Source organism: Equus asinus, chromosome 15 (genome assembly GCF_041296235.1).
Source record: "Equus asinus isolate D_3611 breed Donkey chromosome 15, EquAss-T2T_v2, whole genome shotgun sequence".
Taxonomy (NCBI): Eukaryota; Metazoa; Chordata; class Mammalia; order Perissodactyla; family Equidae; genus Equus; species Equus asinus.
Window position 1 is genome coordinate 26,460,744 of NC_091804.1, and position 19,302 is coordinate 26,480,045.

Consider the following 19,302-nt stretch of genomic DNA (forward strand, 5'->3'; position numbering starts at 1 on the left):
GTATATCTTCTTTGGAGAAATGTCTGTTCAAGTACTTTGCCCATTTTTTAATTGGATTGTTTGGTTTTTTGGTGTCCTAATTATTTTGTAGGCTGCTGCCCATGTGTTTTCTGCTTCTGGGTCTACTGCTATTCCTCCTCCTTTATCTATTGTTGACAAAGCAGCTAGAACCATTCTCTGCAATATATAGTCCCTCAGTAAATGTTTGATGATAAAAGCTTAAAAGTAGTGCTTTCTGGAAAGGTGAAGGTTGGTCAGGGCAGGACCATCATTACATTTTTCTCTAGTTTTGAATTTCTCCATTCTTCTCTTTTAACCATTTACTTGATGAGGTAAACATTTATAGATGATTAAGCTTTTAGGCAAAGAAGTCCCTGTGTCCTTTAAATTTCACTTTAGAGAAGGAAAATATAAGATCTCATTGAAAGAAATTTGATTCTTCTCTTAGAGGACTTGTTACTGTTTGCCTAAGAAAATACAAGTTAGCCTGAGGTATCCAAACAAGGGTTTTACCTTTAGTAATTCTGAAGGGAAAAAAATTTGTTTTAATCATTTCAGTGATTCACTTCTTAACTTGATTTTATTATGTGATGATTTGGAATTTCTTATTTTGAGTCTGTGCTACTCATTAGGGTTTTTTGTTTTTGTCAAGAGGGGGTTGGGAGTGATCCTAGATATATATATATATATAAAATATATATAAATTCTAAAAAATATGTATATTTTTTATGAATGTGTATGTATATATGTGTATATACACACACACAGGGAGAGATTCACCCTAAGCTAACATCTGTTGCCAATCTTCCTTTTTCTTCCCCCTCCCCAAAGCCCCAGTGCATGGTTGTATATCCTAGTTGTAAGTCGTTCTAGTTCTTCTATGTGAGCTGCTACCACAGCATGGCAACTGACAGATGGGTAGTATGGTTCTGTGACTGGGAAACGAACCTGGGCTGCCAAAGTGGTGAGTGCTGAACTTTAACCACTAGGCCATCAGGGCTGGCTTTCAATATATATTTTGATAATTTTGAAAAGGACCAAACTGAATTAGTTCAAGTACAGCAATGATATAAGTATTTTTTGTTTGTTTGTTTCTCTATTTTTTTTGGCTCCTTTATAGAACCATGGTTTTAAATCATGAAATTAACATTGAGCAAGGCTAGAGAGCTCAGTTTTGTTTTTTTTTAAAGATTGGCACCTGGGCTAACAACTGTTGCCAATCTTTTTTTTTTTTTTCTGCTTTATCTCCCCAAATCCCCCCTGTACACAGTTGTATATCCTAGTTGCACGTCCTTCTAGTTGTGGGATGTGGGACGCCGCCTCAAGGTGGCCTGATGAGCGGTGCCGTGTCCACGCCCAGGATCTGAACCCTGGGCCACCGCAGCAGAACGCGTGAACTTAACCACACAGCCACGGAGCTGGCCCTAGGGAGCTCAATTTTTAGCCTATCTGCTCTTCTGACCTTGGACAATCCATTTTGATTGGGTCATTTATCATATAATCAAGTTGTAAGAGTTCTTTGTAAATTCTAGATATGAGTCCTTTGTTGGATAGGCATTTTACAAATATATTCTCCCAGCCTTTTGCTTGTCTTTTCATTTTCTTAATAGTGTCTTTTGAGGAGTAGAAGTTCCTAATTTTGATGAGGCTTAATTTTTCAATTCTTTCTTTTATGGATGGTACTTTTGGTGTCATATCTGAGAAATATTTGCCTAATTGGGCAAACCATTTAACTTTCCTGGATTTCCATTTGTTTACCTGTGAGAACCAATAAGGTGTGTGTGGTATTTTGCCTTCTTTGAAATAATATTTTTATTCAGGTCCTTTTCAAATTCAGTCAAAGTGGAGGAGGTAGTCCTGGAATAGAAAACTAAGGTGAAAATCCGCAGACCCAAATTGGAGTGTAGAATTGGCTCTGCTTTCTGATCCTGTTTGTTTCCTAATGGGTAAGTGGTAATTTGTCTTTTCCCTTCTTCCCTCCGCCCAGTATTTAGGGCTTTTGGGTGTAAATGATTCTCTCTTTGTGATTTTTTTTTCTCGGTTTTTGTACAATCTGAATAACAATACTTTTACTTCTTTTAATAAAAATGCATGAATTTGTTTATAAAGTATGCATACATATTACTCAGTAACTTGTTAGTATTGACATCTAGTTTACTTGATAGTTGTTAACAAATAATCTAAAAAAGGTTTGCTGGAATGATGGGGATGGTGGCTATCAGGGTCTTATATTTTGAGAATTCATGGATATTAAGAGATGATCAGAAACAAGAATTTTGGGGCTGGCCTGGTGGCACAGCAGTTAAGTGCGCACATTCCACTTCGGCTGCCCGGGGTTCGCTGGTTCGGATCCCAGGTGCAGATGTGGCACCACTTGGCAAGCCATGCTGTGGCAGGCATCCCACATATAAAAAGTGGAGGAAGATGGGCACGGATGTTAGCTCAGGGCCAGTCTTCCTCAGCAAAAAGAGGAGGATTGGCGGCAGATGTTAACTCAGGGGTAATTTCCTCATAATGAAAACAAAAAACAGAAACAAGAGTTTCTTAGGAGCTAGGAAATTCAGCTTTATATATAATTAGGTTGTATAATTTCACACAAGCATTGTTTTCAAAAGAGAGTAATATTTATAGTAGCACAACAGTAGTTATATTTATTGTGGCATCTCAGATCCTTTAAACTCCAGCAGTAAATAGTCAGTCAAAGCCAGGAAGCTGCTTGTAATACTAGTTAATATTAAAATGTTTGTCAGAAAGCTGTTTGAGAGAACAGGGAAGAAATTGCCTTCTGGAATACTGGGTACAGAGTTCAAACCAGCAAACGAATGCTAAAAGTTTGATTCTGTTGCCAGTTTCCTTAAACTGTTTTCATACTATTGAACCTTGAAAGTTGTACCTTCCTGTTTTTCTCTTTGAGTAAGGTAATTCTTTTTTTTTTTTAAAGATTTTTTTTTTTTTCCTTTTTCTCCCAAAAGGCCCCCAGTACATAGTTGTATATTCTTTGTTGTGGGTCCTTCTAGTTGTGGCATGTGGGACGCTGCCTCAGCGTGGCTTGATGAGCAGTGCCATCTCCACGCCCAGGATTCAAACCAATGAAACACTGGGCCGCCTGCAGTGGAGCCCGCGAACAGCTCGGCCGCAGGGCCAGCCCCGGTAATTGTCTTTTTATGCATGTGCTTTAGAATCCATGCTGATATATTTGGTTGGAAAATAGAAGAAGAGTTTGGAGTGATCTGAGATCGTTCCATGGTGTTCAAAATCAAGATGTCATTGTTATAGGGGAAAGAGGGTGGTTCACATCCTACCTTCCTGTTAAGGTAACTTTCTCCAGTAAATAGAAAAGCAACTTTTCCCCATCATAAGTGAGTTTGAGTTCATTCCCTCTTTTTTTGTTGAGAAATTAAGTTATGGAAGTGAGTATTTACCTTCTACCCAACCCAAAGAACTCTTGTCCCCTTTGACAGTACCTTCAGCACCCCATACACCAAGGTCAGCTCTCTTGCTATAATTAGTGGAGAATGAGATCTAAACGTTGTTCCTTCTAATTAGTCTGAGCTACTGTGGCCCTAGGGAACAGGATCTAGTTTTCAACCTGGCTGGGTAGTGTGGCATACATGAGAACCATTACCAACTCTGACTTTCACTTCCAAATGGATTGAGGCCGAAGTCCGTTCCTCACCTTAGTGGCTGATGAATGAATACAGATTTTTCAACACAGATCCCTTGATACAGAGCTCTTTCACTTGAATAGTGATTTGGAAACATGGCTGAGTGGCCCTATCCAAAGGAGACTGCTCCTTTTTATTTTTATTGTATTTACAGTTACCATATATGCTTCTGTATTTTAGTAAGGCTGTTTGAGAGTTCAGCTTCATTAGATTTTAGTTCTCTGAATACCACTGTGTACTTTAGCTCTTTGAACTCTGTACTGTCTGCTTCAACAAGCAGTTTTCTCCTTATCGGTTTTGTGTGTTTTCTGAAATGTCTTTGGTGACTTTTAAGAAAATATAGACCTATATTAAATTATTGAAAAGTTTTCTAGGTCAACATAGATATGACCTATAAAAATAACTGATTATATTGGATATGTAATTTCTGAAAATAAAATAAGCAAATTTCGTAATATTGTGACTTTAATAATTTGTATATAAATAGGATACGTATTTTAAAATAGACTGGAAATGTAGTTTGCCTGTTTATTGATTATGGGGCAAGATGTTACTGAAATAATTTCGTGAAATCGTCTGTGTCTTTCCACTGCCTTTCAAGAAGATGTTAAGGTTAGTTTTTACCTCTGGCAATGTTTTAGCACCTTCTTTCTACATTGGACAGTGTCACATTTTTCTAGTGTGATAGTAAACTTTATTCAAAATGAGTGATATAAAAGTGTTGAGAATTGACTGCATTTTAATTTTCTTTCTGACAGTAATAGGTAATAGATTATTTTAATGTTGTACTTGATCTTAGATTAAAACTGATATCTTCATTGGTTCAAGCCATAACGGTTTACTAGATGAAGATAGAGACTCCACAGCACTGTACTTGATTGTGAAATCTTTTTTAAAAATCATGTAAAAAGTCGCTTATTTTTCATAGGAAATTCATGCAGAAGCATCCATCTCCATCTCTGTATCTTACAAATGTTATTTTATTTAATTTATTTATTTTTAAAGATTTTATTTTTCCTTTTTCTCCCAAAGCCCTCTGGTACATAGTTGTACACTTTTGGTTGTGAGTCCCTCCAGCTGTGGCATGTGGGACGCCATCCCAGCATGGCCCGATGAGTGGTGCCATGTCCGCACCCAGGATCCGAACCAGCGAAACCCTGGGCCACCGAAGCAGAGCACACCAACTCAACCACTCAGCCACGGGGGCGGCCCCTGTATCTTACAAATTTTAAAGCTGTAGACAGAGGCAAAGTTGAAATTGTCTTTAAAAATTGAGTCTTAGGAGGAGGTAGAGGAGGTGAAAGATAGATTATAAAATGAAAGGGAAATTAGAAAAGATGGGTTAATCTAGCAGTGAGATATGGAGGTAGAAGGGAAGTGCTAGAAAGGAAGAATGGGTCCTGGAGAGATCTCCCCAAGATACATAGGAGGTCTAAAGTCAATTTTTTTCTTGTTATTGTAGAAACTAGATTAATAGCACCTTTTTTTTTTTTTTTGTCATTCACATTGGGAATACTCTTTTTCCTTTTCTGGAATCAGGTTTATTGAGATGTAACTTAACGCATACTAAAATTCTTCCTTTTCAGGTAGACAGGTCTTTGAATTTTGACAAACGCTTGCAGTCTTTACTTGTGCTCCTTTGTTTGTAGTCATTTATTTCTGCCCAACCCCATCCCCTAGGAAGCACTGATATGTTTTCTGTCCCAATAGTTTTGGCTTTTCTAGAATGTCATATAAATAGAATCATAGGGGGTATTGGTTTCCTAGGACTGCTGTAACAAATCACCACACACTGGGTGGTTTAAAACAACAGAATTGAATTCTCTCACAGTATAGAAGTCCAAAAGGCCAAAAATAAGGTGCTATCAGGGTGGAACCTCTCAGAGGGAGAATCTGTTCCGTGCTTCTCTCTACCTTCTGATGGTTGCCAGCAGTCCTTGGCATTCCTTGGCTTATGTACACATCTCTCCAGTCTCTGCCTCCATCTTCACATGGTGTTCTCCCTGTATGTCGCCACATCATTTTTACTCTGTGCATGTCTCTATGTTCAAATTTTCTTCCTCTTATAGGGGCACCAGTCATTGAATCAGGGTCCGCCCTAATTTAGGATGACTTCATCTTAACTTGATTACGTTGTAGAGACCTATAAGAACAAACAAGGTCACATTCTGAGGTTCCAAGTGGATGTAAATTTTGGGGGAGACACTATTCAACCCAGTACACAGGATTTGTAGCCTTTTTTTAAAAAGTAATATTTTAAATATATTTTAAATATTTTGTATTTATAATATAATATTTAAGTAATATTTAAATATTTTTAAAAGTAATATTTAAGTATTTTAAAATACTTAAATATTATAAAATAAGTATTTAAGTATTTTAAATATTACTTTTAAAAAATCCTATGGTAAAATTGGCTTTCTTTTTGATCTACAGTTGTATGAATTTTAACACGTGTATAGGTTCTTGTAATTAACAGCATAATGAGGATGCAGAACAATTCCATCACACCAAAATCCTCCCTTGTACTGTGTTATTTAGGTATACCCACCCTTCATTCTTAAACCCTGGCAGCCACTGATTTGTTCTCCATCCGTATAGGTTTGTCTTTTGGAGACTGTCACATAAATGGAATAATACATATGTAACCTTTTGAGACTGGGTTTCACTCAGCATGATGCCTTTGAGATTCATCCAAGTTGTTGCATGTATCAGTAGTTCGATTCTTTTTATTGCTGAGTAGTATTCCAGTGTATGAATGTACCACAGTTTATTGATTTATCTGTTGAAGGACATTGAGTTGTTTCACGTTTTTGGCAATTATGAATGGATCCTCTATGAACATTGCTGTACAGATTTTATGTGGACATTTGATTTTATTTCTCTAGGCAGGGTTTCTCAATCTTGGCACTATGACATGTTCGGCTGGATAATTCTTTGTTGTGGAGGGCTGTCCTGTGCATTGTAGGATGTTTAGCAGCATACCTGGTTTCTACCCACTAAATAACAGCAGCACCCCACTCCCCTAGTTCTAAAAACAATGTACTAGAGGAAAAATAGCCTCTGGAACTGAGAACCTCTGCTCTAAGGCAAATACCTAGGAATGGGCTTTTTGGGTCATATGGTAATGTGTTGAACTTTATAAGAAATGGGCAAAATGTTCTCCAGATTGCCTGTATTATTTTGCATTCCAACCAGTAATATGTAAGGGTGCTTTGCGTTCTTGTCAGCCCTTGGTATTGTCAGTATTTTCTTGTTTAGCCACTCTAATAGTGATGTCATGGCATCTCGTTGTGATAGCCTACAGTATTCTTTTTTAAACCAGTTTTTTATTTTGAAAAAGATCAAATCTACAGAAAAGTTGAAAGAATAGTATAGTGAACTCTTGTAAGCACTTCAGTTAAGTTTAACATCTTGCCACATTTACTTTCTCTCTCCAGATAGATATACTTTTAACTTTGCTGAACTATGAGAAAGTAAGTTGCAGTCATCATGATATTTTACCTCTAAACACTTTTGCATTGCTTCTCCCATGATAAGGATATTTTCCTATATAACCACAATAATATGTCTTATCACTTCTAAGAAAATTAACCATAATCCTATATCAACTAATATTCACATTCAGATTTTCCCTGTTGTCTCTAAAAGTCTTTTTTTGGTTTTGTCCCCAGATCTAGGATGCAATCAGCGTTCACGTATTTTGTTGTTATGTCTGTTTAGTGTCTTGATCTAGAGCAGTCCTCTTGCCTTTTTAGTTTTTCAGTATGTTAATTTTTTTTTTTTTTTGAGGAAGATTAGCCCTTAGCTAACTGCTACCAATCCTCCTCTTTTTTCTGAGGAAGACTGGCCCTGAGCTAACATCCGTGCCCATCCTCCTCTACTTTATATGTTGGATGCCCGCCACAGCATGGTTTGCTAAGCAGTGCCATGTCCGCATCTGGGATCCAAACAGGCGAACCACGGGCTGCCAAAGTGGAACGTGCGCACATAACCGTTGCGCCACCGGGCTGGCCCCCAATATGTTAATTTTTTAAAAAAGAAATCAAGGCACTTGACTTGTGGAGTGTCATGAGTTTTAGATATTATTTTCTCATTGTTAAATTCAGGTTAAACATTTTTGGGGCAAGAATACTAGTCTATGTGATATTGATAGTACTTGTTTTTTTCATTATATTGTTAGGCACAATGATGGCAGGTTGCGACGCTAATGGTGTTGGTAAATTTATTTACTTGGTTAAGGTGATACTGTCAGATCTCTCCATTATAATGGTGTACTTTTCCCTTAGTAAGTAAAATGTGGGGTAATATTTTGAGATCATATAAATATCCTATTTTCCAATAACTTTTCATCCAATGGTTTTAATATTATACTAATTATCTATTAATTATCCCAAAATTTAGCTATTTAGCTGCTTAAAACTGCAAATATTTTTTATCTTGTGTAGTTTCTGTTGGAAATTCAGAAGTGGCTTAGCTGGATGGTTCTGACTCTGGGTCTCATGAGGTTGCAGTCAAGATGCTCGCTGGGCTGCAGTTATCTAAAGGCTTGACTGGGCCTGGAGGATCAGCCTTTAAGGTCTCTCACTCATGTGGTTGGCAGGTTGGTGCTAGCTCTTGGCAGGCGGCTTCAGTTCTTTTCCACATAGACCTCTTTATAGAGCTGCTTAGGTCTCACAAACTGGCAGCCTGCTTCCCTGAGAGCAAGTAACCCAAGAGAGCAAGTGGCATTGCCTTTTTTTTTTTTTTAAATTGTAATATAATACACGTAACATTAAATTTACCATTGTAACCATTTTTAAGTGTATGATTCAGTGGTATTAAGTACATTCATATCTTTGTGCAGTCATCATCACCATCCATCCCCAGAACTCTTTTCATCTTGCAAAATTGAAACTGTACCTATTAAACAATAACTCCCTGTTCCCTCTAACCCTGACCACCATTCTACTTTTTGTCTCTGATTTTGACTACTCTAGGTACCTCATATAAGTGGAATCATCTTTTTGTGGCTGGCTTATTTCATTTGGCATAATGTCCTTAAGGTTCATCCACGTTGTGAAATATGTCAGAATTTCCTTCCTTTTAGGGCTGAGTAATATTCTAGTGTACGTATATACCACATTTTGCTCATCCATTCGTCCATTGATGATAATAAGCAATGAACTTATTGCTTCCACATTTTAGCTATTGTGAATAATACTGCTGTGAACATGGGTATACAAATACCTCTTCGAGACTCTGCTTTCAATTGTTTTGGGTGTGTACCAAAAAGTGGAATTGCTGGGTCATATGGTGATTCTATTTATAAATTTTTGAGGAAGCGCCATACGGTTTCTCATAGCAGCTGTATGTTTTACAGTCCTACCTACAGTGCACAAGATTTCCAATTTCTCCACATCTTTGGCAGGATTTGTTATTTTCTGGGTTCTTTTTTGTTAGTAGCCATCCTAATTGGTGTGAGGTAGTATCTCATTGTGGTTTTGATTTGCATTTCCTTAATGATTAGTGGTGTTGAGTATCTTTTCATGTACTTGTTGGCCATTCTTCTTTGGAGAAATGTCCATTCAATCCTTTGTCCATTTTTTAATCAAGTTCTTTGTTTTGTTGTTGTTGAGTCTGAGGAGTTTTCTGTGTATTCTGGATCTTAATACCTTAAATGAATGATTTGCAAGTATTTTTTCCCATTCTGTAGATTTCCTTTTCACTTTGTTGATAATGTCCTTTGCACAAAAGTTTTTAATTTTCATGAAGTCTAATTTATCTATTTTTTCTTTTGTTGCCTGTGCCTTTGGTGTCATAGACAAGAAATCATTGCCAAATCGAACGTGGTGAAGCTTTTGCCCTAAAAATTCCTCTAAGAGTTTTATAGTTTTAGTCTTTGATCCATTTTTAATTTTTATGAGTGGTGTTAGGTAAGGGTCCAGCTTTATTCTTTTGTGAGTGGATAGCCAATTTTCCCAGCACCATTTGTTGAAAGACTGTCCTTTCTCGATTAAATAGTCTTGGCACCCTTGTTAGAAATCATTCTAACATATATATAAGAGTTTATTTCTGGGCTGTCTATTCTGTTCCAATAAAATAAGTCTATATGTCTGTCTTTATGTCAGTATCACACTATTGTGATTACTGTAGCTTTGTACTAAATTTTGAAATCAGGAAATGTGAGTCCTCCAACTTTATTCCTCTTTTTTAAGATTGTTTTGGCTGTTCAGGGTCCCTTTAGATTCCATATGAATGTTAGGATGCATTTTCTATTTCTGCAAGAAATATTATTGGGATTTTGATACGAGTTGCATTGAATCTGTATATTGCTTTGGGTAGTATTGACATCTTAACAATATTAAGACTTCCAGTCCATAAACACAGGATGTCTTTCCATTTATTTGTGTCATCTTTAATTTCTTTCAGCAATGTTTTGTAGTTTTCAGTGTTATAATTCTTTTACCCAATTGGTTAGTTCCTAAATGTCTTATTGTTTTTGATGCTATTTGTAAATGTGATTGTTTTCTTAATTTCCTGGTGAGATTCTTGATTATTTCTATATAGAAATGCAACTGATTTTTTATATCTTGCTACTTTACTGAATTTATTAGTGCAAGTAGCTTTTTGTGTGGAATCTTTAGGGTTTTCTGTATATAATATCATTTTATTTTCAAACAGAGAATTTTACTTCTTCACTTCCAATTTTCATGCCTTTTATTTCTTTTTCTTACCCAATTGCTTTGCCTTGGACTTCTAGTACTATATTGAATAGAAATGATGAGAGAGGGCATCCTTTCTTTGTTCCTGATCTTAGAGGAAAAGCTTTTATTCTTTGACCATTGAGCATGATGTCAGCTTTGGGTTTTTCATATATAGCTTTTATTATGTTAGGGTAGTTCCCTTTTATTCCTAGTTTGTTGAATGTTTTTATCATAAAAGGATGTTGAATTGTGTCAGATGTTTTTTCTCCATAATTGAGATGGTCATGTGTTTTTTCCTTCCTTCTGTTAATATGGTGTGTTACATTGATTTTTCATATGTTGAGCCATCCTTGCGTTATATGGATAAATCCCACTTGGTCATGGTGTATAATCCTTTTAATATGCTGAGAAATGTCTATTTCTCCTTCAGATGTGTCAGTTTTTGCTTCATATATTTTGATGGTCTATTATTATTAGATGTGTAAATGTTTATAATGATTGCATCTTCTTGCTGTATTGGACCTTTTATTAGTATGTAATGTCCTTTGTCTCTTATAACCTTTTTTCGATTTGAAGTCTATTTTGTGTGACATCAGTATAGTCGCCTCTGCTCTCTTTGGTTACTCGTCACATGGAATATCTTTTTCCATCATTTCACTTTCAACCTATTTGTGTCTGGATCTAAAGTGAGTCTCTTGTAGACAACATATAATTAGATCAAGTTTTAATCCATTCTGTCAATCTCTGTCTTTTGATTCGAGAGTTTAATCCATTTACATTAATTACTGATAAAGAGAGACTGACTTCTTCATTTTACTATTTGTTTTCTATATGCCTTATAGTTTTTTTGTCTCTCATTTCCTTCATTACTATCATTGTGTTTGGTTGATATTTTTTAGTGAAACATTTTCATTCCATTCTCATTTTCTTTAGTGTATATCCTATACTTTTTTCTGTATGGTTACCATGGGGATTGCATTTAACATCCTAAAGTTATAATACTCCAATTTGAATTTATAATAGCTTAATTTGAATAACATAAAAAAAACTGCTCTTCTACAGCTTTGTCACCACCCATTTCACTTATTGATGTCACAAAATTGTGTCTTTACACATGGTGTGTTGTGGCATTGCTTTTTGTGACCTAGCCTTGGAAGTCACATACTGTCACTTCCTGCCACATTTTGCTCATTAGAAGAGAGCCACTAAATCTGGCCTGCATTCAAGAGGCAGGGTATTAGGTTCCATCTATGGAAAGGAGGAGTGTCAAATAGTTTGTGGACGTATTTTATTTATTTATTTTAAAGATTGGCACCTGAGCTAATATCTGTTGTCACTCTCCCCAAAGCCACCCGGTACATAGTTGTATATTCTAGTTGTGAGTGCCTCTGGTTGTGATATGTGGGACACCGCCTCAGCATGACCTAATGAGTGGTGCCATGTCTGCTCCCAGGATCCGAACTGGTGAAACCCTGGACCGCCAAAGTGGAGCACACGAACTTAACCACTCAGCCACTCGGCTGGCCCCTGGACATATTTTAAAAGGCTAACATCTATTGATGATTCTTGCCTGGCTCAATTATTATATTAGATGTTGCAAAATGATGATTCTTTTATTCCTTCTTCATTTACTAAACTCAGCTAAATTTTGAAGTAATCTCTCAGTTCTCATTACCAGTCTCCAAATATTATTTCCCATCTCTTTTTTATTACATTTTAATGCTTTTTATCCTTATTCCAAAATCTTCTGGTTTATTAGCTTACTTAACATTTCTGTGCCTGTTTCATCATTGATAAAGTGGAGATATTGGTATCTACCTCATAGGTAGTGTATTAATTTCCTGTGACTGCTGTAACAAATTGCCACAAACTTTGTGGTTTAAAATAACACAAACTTATTTTCTCCTAGTTCTGGAGGTCAGAAGTCTAATATCAAGATGTTGGAAGGGCTGTATTCACTCTGAAAGCTCCAGGGGAGAACCCTTCCTTGCCTTTTCCAACTTCTGGTGGTTCCAGGTGTTCCTTGGCTTGTAGCTGTATAATTCCAATCTCTACCTGTCATCACATGGCCATCTTCTCTTTTCCCGTCTGTATGTCTCTTATAAGGACAATTGTCATTGGATTTAAGGTCCACCTGGATAATCCAGGATGATTTTATGTTGAGATTCTTAATTATATCTGTAAAGACCCTTTTTCCAAATAAAGTTACATTCATAGGTTTCAGGGAGCAGGATGTGGCATATCTTTTTGGGAGCCGCTACCCTACCCACTACAGAGAGATTGTATTAAATGAATTACTACATGTAGAATTCTTTAAAACAGTTCCCAGCACATGATTATTCGACAAACTAATTATTTTTTATTATGATGCTTGTGGTTTATACCTGCCTCCTGAATTTAATACTTTCTCTCTTTGATACTACCTTATTTTAGCAGTTTAAATTTCCATACCTATCATCCATAACTAGGGTGGCCATATGTCATGGTTTGCCTAGTATACTACTGGTTTATTCCTCTGGACCCAGTATCCCATCTTGTCCCTGTTCACACTCAAAAATGTCCCTATTTGGATGAACAATTAAATGGTCACTCTCCCATAATTCATGCTATCCTTTATTTTGCCTTTTAAAAAATAAATTGTTACTGAACATAAAATAAGTTTATACACCCTCCTATTTGAATTGTAAAAACTTCGAGATAGATCCTAAGCATGAGAGGTTGGTACTTCTTTATGAGTTTCTTGTTCATGTAATTTAGAGCAGAGAGAGTACTTTACCCTAGAATTTAGCCAGAATTTTATCTTGGCTTCTGTGTTAGTTTTCTATTGCTGTGCAATATAGAATTTCAAAACTTAGTGGCTTAAAATAACAATAATTTATTATCTCCTGCAGTTTCTGTGGCTCAGAAATTTGGGAGCAGCTGGGCTGAGCAGTCCTGGCTTAGGTCTCTCTTAAGATTGCAGTCAGATGTTAGGCAAGCCTGCATTCATTTGTAGTCTTGACTGGGACTGGGGGATCTACTTCCAAGGGTGGCTCACTCATGGCTAGCAAATTGGTGCTGGTTCTTCGTGGGAGGCTTCAGTTCCTTTTCACCATAGAACCTTTTAGTCCTATGGAGAGGTCTGCTTGACTATCTTCATAGTGTGGTGGCTGGCTTCCCCCTGAATAAGCAGTCCCAGTGGTCAAGGCAAAAATTGTAATGCCTTTTATGACCTAGCTTTGTCTGTAGTACACTGTCACTTCTGCCATATTCTATTGGTCATACAGGCCAACCCTGTCTGTGGGAGGGGAATTAGACAAGTGTTTGACTATCAGGAGGTGAGGACTATTGGGGGCATATTGGAGGCTAGCTACCATAGCTTCTAGATTTCTAACTGGCCACCAAGAGTTCAAATCTTTTTATATATTCTTTGTCTCTTAACTCCATTTGAATCCCAAGGGTGCCAACCTTGGTGGTTTTTTGCTGTTTGTACCCTCTTACGAATATGTTTTATGTTCACAAGTTTGTATAGTTACCTAAAAATGGTTGGATTTTTAGATAAAAATTTTTTATTTTTTTCACTTAAAAGGTTTTCTACTTTTCACTTTGTCCATGATACTAGTCAGCTTTTTAGGTTATGGTTAGTTGTATTATACAGAGTCTTTTGGGTTTTCTAGGACTATATTCACAAATTGCCTGTGAATTACAAGTTTTGTTTCTTTCTAATATTTATAACAGCAGAGGTGGGGCTTGTTTGTGCCCAGTTCTTTGATTTTTGTAGTCAATTCTTTTTCTATTGTATTATTTTCCCCTTTGTGCCCTGTTTGTTGACCAAATTTGAGGAAGTACCCTATTTTCTTCAGTAGATAATAGATCTTTTTCACCCACAAGTGCTTCTTTCCTATTGCATCTTGTCTGAATCACTCCTCCCCTCCAACAAAGTCAAAATTAATTACTACAGCTTGTATTTCTTTACTCGTGTTACTTGTACATATAGAAAGCACAGTGTCAATTTTCTGTAATTCTAATTATATTATGGCTCTGCCTCACATTTTAAATACTAGGAGGGCAGAAGCCTTCTTATCTTTGTAAATCTATGGTGTTTACTATTATGATGAGAAACTTTCTGCAGTGTGTATTCATTGGTTACTTTTACATTGTCCTTATAGACTTAACAAAAAAACATCCTTCGTAACCTCATTTATTCACAAGTAGAGGCTCTTTTGTATAGGTTACTAGTGTTCCCATTTATTTGGAGAAATGTTGGACAGTGGTGAGTGCTGTGGATTGTAATAGATATTTTTAAGCCCTTTAATGTCTTAGTAAGAAAGATATCCTGATTTCCAGTTCTACTGAGGTGTTAGAGAAAAACTCACTTTGAGTAGCATAACTTTTTCATGCTTATTTATTTATTGATTCGACAAATATTTAAGGGCTTACTATTAATATGCTTTAGGCACTGTGTTAGGCTCTAGTGATGTAGAGATAATTGGCCCCCCAAGCTCAAGAAAACAGTTTGAAAGTGGAGACAGATTTGCAACAGATTTGCAGATAATAAGGGACAGCTATTGAACAGTTACTGGGTTTAAGACTGTCAATAGCACTTTACAGTTATTATCTCAATCTTTAAAACAAAACTACAATTATCCTTGTTTTATGGATGAAGAAAGTGGGCTAAGAGATTCAGTAATTTGCTCAAGTTTACACAGTAAGTAACAGTGCTGAGATATAGATCTGGCTCCGTCTGCCCCCAAAACCTGCACACTTAATTACCATGTTATAGTATCGTCTGAAATACATACTAAAGGATTGACAAAAAGAAGAAATTCATTATTTCTGCTTTGGGGAGTTTAGGGAAGGCTACCAAATGAGAAGCTTGAGCAGAATGTTGATGGATAAGAGAAGACCAGATGAATGGGAATTTAGGGAGGGAGCAGGGCAAATTTTGAACAGAAGGAATAGGATGAGTAAATCACAGAAACATTAAAGAGATGGCATGTTGGAGTATGATGAGTAATAGTGTGTGGTTGGAGCATGAGGTATGTACGGGAGAATGGCAGGTGAGATAATGAAATAGGCAAGCCAGGATCGTGGAGGATCATCAAAAGTATACGGAATTCATCTTAAAAATCCTTTTGACAATACTGTGTTGACAGATTGGGGTAAGGCATGGGAAAATGTTGAAATTATACAATAGTTCAGGGAGAGCCAAATGAAGGGAGTAGCAGTAGGGATAAAGAGTAAGATATAAAAAAATTTAATTACAAGATTTTCCACCCATATCCAACTGTTTTATTCTGATGTCTCAAGGAAGTTTGCCTCTTCCATATTTCCTAGTTTTTAGCCAAGATGATGAGATGTGTAGGGGTGTTCTCAAAGAATACTTAGTTTTTTTGCTTTAATGCTTGAGAGTAGGGGTTAGCAAACTATGACTTGTGGGAGAAATGTGGTTCTCTGCCTGTTTTTGTAAATGAAGTTTTATTGGAACACAGTCCCATTTTCATTTTACTTGTTGTCTATGGCTGCTGTCACACTACAATGGCCGTTGAGTAGTTGTGATACGGATCATATGGCCCACAAGGTCTCAAATATTTATTCTCTGGTCCTTTACAGAAAAATTTTGCAGACGCCTATTTCAGAATATCAAACTGAAGACAGTCTGTGATCTAATAACTGAAGTGAATGTGATAGTGCTACTTAATACTGTATATTGGTCATTGTTCAGTAGGTGACATTGACTATGTCAGTCATTCAGAATCTACCCATATGTATTTGGAAATTATGTCAGCCTCTCCCAAATTGCAAGGTTTCTTAAGTAATGGAGTTTTAAATATAAAGATATTTATGAAAATAAAGAATAGAAAACTCAGCTGTGTAGTCAGGTCTCAGGTAAAAAAGGACATGTTGCTAGCCAGTCCTCACAAGGACCAAAAAGCAGTTTAAAGCTGCAAGATTATCTAAGATTATATTATAGCTCTGGCAACCAAGTTCTTTTGTCAGCCTGGCAGCAGCAGTTATCAGTTGATCCCTATTACAGTACTCTCACAAACTGAAATCTATGTACAGAGCTTGCAATTTCAGACTGCTCAAGAGCTGACCAAATTGGTGTAGCCTGTCTCCATAGTATAGGCTGTTCCTGTTGGGGAGAGTTTTCATGCTAATTCCTTCTTTTCCCAAAATGTACTTTTTTTTTTATGGCATCCTGTTTTTGTTTCATGAATGTAGTATCTTTTCATCTCTCTGAGGATATTAATATATTTTTTAAAGTTTTCTGTTTTTCTTTGGCATCATTTTTTATGATAGAAGCTTTTCACATTGCCTGCTAATACTTTATCGTGTTTAAGGATGGGAGACTAAAACTCAGACTGGGAGCTCTGAGTGTGCGTATAAGGAGGAGAAGCCTTGTTAACTGAGAAGTTCACCACAGGGTTATTTGGTGGACTGTTCAGGGAACTTCATGAAGACTTGTCCTATCTCCTGCCTGGTTGGTTAAGTCTTGGCTATAGTAGGCTGGGAACCAAGTAGGAAAACAGGATGGGGAGTCTTGTCATTCAGTTTGCATATGTTCCTTTAATTCTCCTGTTTTTGATACTGTTCTCCAGCCTTCAGCTATGCCTGGCTTCTCCTATTCCAGAGATGGCTCTTTTACCCTCTCTAGAGTGAAAAAACCTGAGCCTTCTGGTATGAAGTAGGGGATTTAGGAATCAAAAAGTTTGGTAAGCAACTTTCAACCAATCCTGCTTATGTGTCCCAACTTTACTCCCTACTTCCGGAATTACCTGGTACTTCCTCTTAAGGATGGTGCAGTATAAACCATCTGGATTCTTGGCTTTTCCGTTACCAACATAGGAGTCAACTTTCTTGACTGTGTTGTCAATTAGCATTGGTCCATCTGTTTTGTAGCTTACTGAAGTTACTTGCTTGTTGTTGTCTCTACTTCTGTTTTTCTTGACTTTTACTATTATTTTTAAATTTTTAATATTTCTTCACCAGAGTTAAAAGGGGATTCAGATGCACATGTGTAATCTGTCATCTTTTTGTGACAGTCCTTTCCCCACATATTTCTTTTTTTTTGTTTTTTTCCCTTTTGCACTCTTTGGGATTCATTTTTTACTCTTACATCTTCTTTCTCCATATTGGGTTGGAATTTGTGCGCTCTGTTTTTTTTTTTACTACTCCCCTTTGAAATTTTAACTTGCATATTAACTTCACAAAATTTAATCAATCTCCCTGCTTTCTCCTGAGCAACACAAGGACCTTTTATTTATTTATTTAATTTATTTAATTTATTTATTTATTGAGATTTTATTTTTTCCTTTTTCTCCCCAAAGCCCCCTGGTACATAGTTGTGTATTTTTGGTTGTGGGTCCTTCTAGTTGTGGCTTGTGGGACACCGCCTCAGCATGGCTTGATGAGTGATGCCATGTCTGTGCCCAGGATTCTAACCAGTGAAACCCTAGGCCGCTGAAGCAGAGCGCATGAACTTAACCACTTGGCCATGGGGCTGGCCCCACAAGGATCTTGAAATGATTAACTCCACTTACCTCCATTCCTGATTTTAATGCTGTTATTCAGTATTTTAGCTTTATATTTTTAAATCCTCAAATTAGACATTGTTTTGTGTACTTTAGATTTACCTGTTTACTACTTTCTTAGTCACTTTTTTTTTTTAAGGAAGATTAGCCCTCAGCTAACATCTGCCGCCAATCCTCCTCTTTTTGCTGAGGAAGACTGGCCCTGAGCTAACATCCATACCCATCTTCCTCTACTTTATATGTTGGACGCCTGCCACAGCATGGCTTGCCAAGCAGTGCCATGTCTGCACCTGGGATCCGAACCAGCAAACCCCGGGCTGCCGAAGTGGAATATGTGAACTTAACTGCTGCACCACCAGGCCGACCTCCTAGTCACTTTTATATCTTGAGTTGCAGAACTTCCTTTGAAGATCATTCTCCTTATTGAAGTACATCCTTTAGAAATTCTTCTAATGAGGGGTCCATCGGTAACAAAATATTTTAGTCTAGAAAAATAAAATTTTGCCCCTGATTTTTTTGGTTTTTGTTTTAAACAGCTTTGTTGAGATATATAGTTCACCTACCATACAATATACCCATTTAAAATGTACAATTCAATGACTTTTAGTATATTCAAAGCTGTGCATCTATCACCACAATCAATTTTAAAGCATCACTATCCCCAAAATAATCCCTGCACCCCTTAGCTGTCACTCCCAACCCCCATCCATTCAGCCCTAGGCAACCAGTAATCTACTTACTGTCTCTATAGATTTGTCCACTGTGGACATTTCATATAAATGGAATCATACAATATATGGTCCTTTGTGATTGGCTTGTTTCACTTAGAATAATATTTTCAAGGTTTATCCATGATACAGTATTTACTAGTGCTTCATTTCTTTTTATTGCCAAATAATATTCCTTTATATGAATATACCACGTTTTATTTATCCATTCATTAGTTGATGGACATTTGGGTTGTGTCTATTTTCTGGCTGTTATGAATAATGCTGCTATGAACATTCTTGTTCAAGTTTTTGTGTGGACATGTTTTCATTTCTCTTGGGTATATACCTAAGAGTAGAATTGTTGGATCATATGGTAGTTCAGTGTTTAACTTTTTGAGGAACCACAAAACTATATCCCACTGCAGCTGTACCATTTTACATTCCCACCAGCAATGTATGAGTTCTAATTTCTCCACATTCTCGTCCCCACTTATCTATCATTTTGATTATAGCCGTTCTAGTTGGTATGAAGTGGTATGTCATTGTGGTTTTGATTGCCATATCCCTGATGGCTAACGATGTTGAGCATCTTTTCATGTGCTTATTGGCCATTTGTGTATCTTCTTTGGAGAAACGTCTATTCAGGTCTTTTGCCAGTTTTTCAGTCATTTGTCTTTTTATGTTGGGTTGTAAGAGTTCTTTATAGATTCTAGATACTTTTATCAGA

At 36.7% G+C, this 19,302-nt stretch overlaps 1 protein-coding gene across 10 annotated transcripts in view; it reads left to right on the forward strand.

The window, feature by feature from the left end:
* ITCH (itchy E3 ubiquitin protein ligase) overlaps positions 1–19,302 on the forward strand; it is a 122,977-nt gene that overhangs the window by 11,518 nt on the left and 92,157 nt on the right. For 3 of the 10 annotated variants that reach the window (XM_014831480.3, XM_070485831.1, XM_044747916.2), the window contains exon 3: positions 1,821–1,946. The exons of 5 other annotated variants lie outside the window; for them this stretch is intronic. The gene's annotated coding sequence lies outside the window, so the exon portion shown is untranslated. Of the gene's footprint in view, positions 1–1,820; positions 1,947–2,972; positions 3,151–19,302 lie in introns of all 10 variants that reach the window. 2 more of the 10 variants (XM_070485828.1, XM_070485829.1) reach the window with 1 other exon arrangement.